General features: G+C 32.6%; 1 protein-coding gene across 4 annotated transcripts in view; it reads left to right on the top strand.

Annotated features, from left to right (window-relative positions):
- The first annotated feature begins 1,219 nt into the window (after positions 1–1,219).
- Positions 1,220–6,000, top strand: part of LOC118181644 (uncharacterized) — an 86,560-nt gene continuing 81,779 nt past the window's right edge. For 3 of the 4 annotated variants that reach the window (XM_035350816.2, XM_035350815.2, XM_035350809.2), the window contains exon 1: positions 1,813–2,305. The gene's annotated coding sequence lies outside the window, so the exon portion shown is untranslated. The other variant, XM_035350810.2, reaches the window with a different exon arrangement.

Here is a 6,000-nt window from a genome sequence, read left to right as displayed (position 1 = left end):
CCGTCGATGGATTCAAAATTATTTCATGAGCTGATTGCAGTACCTCTGATTTTAACGCAGTGATTACTGTATAAAATTGAGTTTCGTCGGCAGTAGTGTGAATCAACTGCGCATCCAATTGAATGAACCATAACGATGGGTCTCCGCGAGAAAAAGGCGGTGGCTTAACTGCCACTCTCGCCAATTGCGAAGCAGCATCGTTGTCAACCACTTTAGCTCAATCAAATATGCACAATAATAATATGTATAGAATATGCACAATAATAATATGTATAGAAAAATAATCAATATGTATATAGTGACACAGTTTCTTGGTACTTGAAATCAGAGAAATTGGAGGCTCAAATGCAGCAGACGATAGATATATCCGCTGAAATTATGACAGAAATATGTTGACTCACCGGAATGCGGCAAAAAGCTTGAAATGACAGGTGAATGTCTTACTTGTATCTCATCACACTGGATAACTTACTGCTGCTCAGAATTTAGACATATAAACTCCATACTTGTGCAACATTGAAGGTTGCCATTCGTAATAAATACGTGTCACCAATTATGGTAGCACAATTTTTTGAGACAGATCGTTAAACAATTATAACAATTGAATGGAACAAATATTATTTTTGTTTTTGGTTGCTATGGGTTATCAGACTGGCAGAGTTGAGTTGTAGTAGGCAAGTTGCCACATATCTGTTTACCTATAATGTATATTAAACTTCTAATTGTTTAAAAACTGTGCTTTTTAAAAACACTTATATATATATATGTGTGTAATATATATATATATATATATATATATGTATGTATGTAAAATAAATAACACCTTTTTAACTAATTCTAGATCATCGTAGGTCAGATTTTTCCGCCGACACAGATGCATTTCCTAATCCAAGGCTAGTGCAGTTAGGTAGTGACTAATCTTTATATATTTTTGAGTATTTTATGGCAGATTCAGCATTTTATTATTATTTGCATTATTTTCTTATTACGAATATATTCGATACATTATATTACTGAAAGTTTTTTTTTGTGTTGGGGGGGGGGCGCCAAAAAGTTATTTTGCCCCGGGCGCCAGTAATGCTTGCTACGCCACTGTCGAAAATATTATTAAGGAAAAGCAAGTCGACAGCTGGCGGACTTCTTACACTGGCCGCAGATTCAGCTACTGTAATGCTCATTGTGAGTGAAGGATTAACTTCACTCACAATCCATAACATTGATAGGAAAATGGAAGTAGTAATCAGTAAAATAAGATTGCAAATGTTGGACACGAACCAACTGTTGTACAGGTATCGTAGAGCGAATTCGCATTTTGTGACTCATGTTATATGATTGACAGCACAGAACATGCAGTTATTCACTGCAGAAAGTACGATAGTGCCAGAAAGAAGTTGAAAATTGGCAATATTGACCTCTTAGCTGATCTTTTAAATCATTGTAATAAGAAACCTTGGAGATATTATTTCCTAGGCAAATTTGTCATCAAATACATCCTAAAGAATTCATAAGTACTATTAGTGTAAGGGTTTGGTCTTCGGACCGGCGTGGAGGGAATGCGTACTTGTGGTTTAACATGTAAATATCATTATATTTGAGTTGAAGTATAAGGCGCCAAAGGGAAGCCAAGCTTCAAGAAGAAGAAGATAGAGCTAGTACAGCAAAACAGAAGCTTGAGAATAATGTGACTTCAATGTTGAAAGAATCTATTACGTAATATCCAAGGTATCCGTGGGAATGCAAAAAAATAATAATAATATAAAAGGAACAGAAAGCGCCGTCTTTTGGTCTAAGTTGTAAGTAGCGGTTTAAACCTCTATAAGAAAGCTGAAAACAGCTGTTCCGAAATGTTAAGAGATTGTTGATTGATCAATATGAGTATAACTCAGCTGATCTACTAAAAAACTAACTATCATTCATAGTTAGATGCGTATCTAAATATTAGCAATATACTAATCATGATGAAAAATGCAATATTTTAGGTGCATACGGATATAATGTGTTATTTAAATGATAACGTGTCTTCACCTTACACTGGCTGTTATGAGATGCATGATATGATGTCATTAGCAAATGCAATTTGTAATAGTGCATAGCATTTTCTGTTGTGAAAGAATGCATTTATACTAATTCCCTATTTCTGTGATAATGTGCATTAAATAATTTGACGCAACTGCAAACGTCGCGACACTGAAATAATGCGAACCTTCTGTGTGATTAACTATAAATCAGTATATAAATAATATTCATGATAAATCTAAGCTCATCAACAAAGTATTATTGTTTAAAGAATTTTTGTAATATCAAGGTAAGACTATTTCGTATGGAAATTTTTAAAGGCTGAATTTGAGAATTAAATTATTACATACCGATGCGGTTATGGCTGATAAAATTAATTATTATAGTATGATGCTATGTTGAATCTGTAAACGTACAATTAATACAAACCATTAATGCATCTTATTACGATGCATCTAGCAATGTTGAAATATACTAAAGTTGATACAAAGCTTCATAACATGCATATAAGCTGGAATACTGTTTTCAATTTGTTGCGAAAATATAAGTTCACGCAGTAAGTAATAACATACGTTTTACATAAATATTTTTACTTGTAACTTATATTCCATTTAGATGTCAAATCAAAATCAGTTTCAAATTCTTCATTTCTTCTTGCAGTGAGTATTGATTGCAAAAGCATAAGACTCTTTTTATTGATGCCTTTAACCCAAACAATTTATGCTAACTACTTTAATTTTAATATATGTGTAAAAGTTATTTTAAAAAGAAAAAACGCAATTATGAATTAAAATATAGTATGAAATCTAGATTAGAGATGCATGTCTTCAACAGCTGAAATTCAGGTATATGCCAAGGATATAAAATGCATGCCACATATGTGAATTTTCAGTTTTGCTAGTAAGTTATCTCATGGGTCCTAGCATAATATCTGCCATATTTTGTATATCTTTGACATATAATTCTGACATATATTCCATATTTGTGTGTATCTGTCATTTCAGTTTTAGTGAAGAGCATTGAGAAAAGATAAAATTCTAGGATATCCTCATTTTGCTATCAATTGTAAAATCTCTTATTTTTAGTAGTACTGTAATTTTATGTTGCTTTCACCCCATGGACTGCATTGAGGAGATTTTTAAATTTTGAATTCTTTTAAAAATTACACTGATCAATTTAGAAATATTAGTGTTTGAGTACAGTGAATACATTTTTAGATACACAGGATTCTTAATCAATTTATTAGGACCATCTTCATGATAGATAACTTAAGCTCATCCCACTAGTACCAGATGCAGGTTGTTGATAATGAATATACATTTTTAGTATAGTACAATGTATAATACAGCTAAAAATCAAGTTTAAAATTAAAAATGATTGCTTTATAACTTGACTTGATTATAACTATGTAGAGTAAAAAATAGTTCAAAGGAATCCAAAAATTGCCATTAAGTGATGAATATCAAATATATTTTATTTTCGTAGTGTGCTTTAATTTTCAGCTTAGTTCAGAATTAGATGAATATTGTATATTTTAATTATAGCCTTTTAAAAAAAGGATATGCATTAAAAATGCAGTGTGCATTTCCTATGCCCAAAAGTCAGTTTGTTATTGTGGTATTGTGTACTTAATTGAACATAGAGAAAAGTTGATTATATGTAGAGTTCATATTTCAGAAGCACACATGCAGCTGCAAACTAAAATACAGCTACTTTCATGCTTTATTATTGTAAATTCTTAGATTTATCTTTGAGGTTCACTTCATATTGTTTATTAGACATCTGCCAGAGAAGTGTTGAATTTGCTGTCATCTTTAAAAATCATCCCAATCCCTAGAAATTTCAAAACTTTTTTTTAAAAGTTGAAACATGCTGGTATATAGATGTATATTTTAGATACTAAGGCAACAAGAATCAGCATAATAATCCAATTAGCAAGACTAGTTTCAAAAGCTCAAATGTAGAACCTGCTTCTTCAACTGCAGAAATACAAATGATCAAAGAGAAGCCTGTGATATAGATCGATGGATGGCACTAGTAGGACTTTTGGCAAAAGTTTACAATTAGGTGCCCCTTGTTTTTTGACGATTCGTTTTTGACGCCAAGATCGGCAGAAAGAAGGCACAATTTCAAGATGGCCACTACACAAAACCAAAATAAGAAGTCAAAGAATTCACAAACTCTGTGTCTGTGTACATATCGATCTTTTCACTTAAAAAAACATCAGAAAATTGCACAAACTAGGCATTGTGCACTGCCTTTGTCCATGTACACATCAATCTATTTTCATTTGAAAAAAATCAGCAAGCTAAAATAAAGTTAAAACTATCATGGTAACCAGAAATGAGGATTTATCGCCAAAATTGGAACTACTGTTATGTGCGCCCTCAGGTCGCCAAATTTCTCAACTCCTTGGTGCCATATTACTGTCTAAATTTTTTGTCTACATTTCGAACTTTAAGCCTAAAAGGTCTCCAAAAACATGGTTTTCGCACATGCAAAAACCGCGTTTTGAACACACAATTTAAACTAAAAATCCAAAACAAAAACAAAAAATTTAGATAGCAAAAACGTAAAGTTTCTAACCAAAAATATTTTACAAGAATCTATGTACACAGCGATATGTTTTAACTTAAAAAAACATCTGCGAATTGCACAACCTAGGCAGCGAAAGAAAGAATCTACGAACTACGCACAACCTCACTTTAATAAATTAACACAACAATAAATTTCAAAGAATATCATGTACACAGCTTTCTGTTTAAATTTAAAAAAACATCTACAAATTGCACAATCTAGGCATTGTGCATACATCAGCAAAATAAGCTAAAATAAATTACAAACAATTCAAATAACAGAAATTCATAGTAAAAAAACAATGACCATAACATTCTACAAAATAAAAACTATAGCATAAAATCCACTTACCATAATACATACATGAATAAAATTTCGCCAGTCACACTATGTCTGTCAACAAAAGTAGCACGATTTTGCTATATCACGTGTCTTTCTGTGATTCAAAATTTCGAAAGTAATGATAAAAACTTCCTCCAAAGTTAACTTACTACATGAAAACCACATTCCAAATCTTAAACTCTGCTGACAGCCACAAGTCTATCAGAAATACCATTCTTCATCCAAGTTCTCATATCAGCTCCGCATTTCGGACACGCCAAACTCCGTTTTAAAAGTCCTGACTCCCACAGAAATTCCAAAAATGCACTTCTATCCGCATAAACACACCTGTGAACAAAAGACTCTTTAACAACTCCAACATCGTACCTTTTAATACTAAATTTACTTTTCACACAATCTAAAATATGCGACTGAAATCTTGCCAAAGTTTAATGTCAAAGGGGTTGCCATACAAACATCGTCTACTAAACCATCCCACAGCATGGAATCGTGCCAAAAACCAGTGCAGAACACATATCGCCACATTTGGTGATCCTAGGGCGCATATAAGAGTAGAACCCCAAAATTTAGCAAAATTTGTCGCTAATCAAAGGAGCACCCAATTTTACAATAGAGCCAGATTTTCTTATTGCCTGAGCACAGGCTTCTCTGTGTAATTTATACTTGCACAGTTGAAGAAGGTTTTATGTTTAACCTTCTAAAACCGGGCCGAAATTCTCATAATATAGCCTTCAGACCGGCGCGATCCGAAACAGTTTTGCCCCCTCTTTGACATTTTCCTAATGAGAAAAGTCGTTAGTCCCCCTCCATGGATGAAGTCAAATTTACATGTTTGTCGGACGCTTACGTCCCATAGTAGAGGGGTTGCTAGATTTGCAATTTTTTCGATGATTATTTTGCTTTCATTTAAATGAAGTTCTAAATAAATAGTGCATAAATAAATATGCAGTACTGGATGCATATCCAGTGCACAATTTATTTAGAACAAAATGGATGCAATGTTTATATTTCACTCACTATTTCTAATCAATCTCGTAAATAATTTGTGAATTTTTTAACTTTGTT

Source organism: Stegodyphus dumicola, chromosome 4 (assembly GCF_044657685.1).
Source record: "Stegodyphus dumicola isolate Sdum_Otavi_A_Nest chromosome 4, ASM4465768v1".
NCBI classification, from domain to species: Eukaryota; Metazoa; Arthropoda; class Arachnida; order Araneae; family Eresidae; genus Stegodyphus; species Stegodyphus dumicola.
Note: the sequence above shows the minus strand (reverse complement) of the source record. Positions and strands in the feature narration are given on the sequence as shown.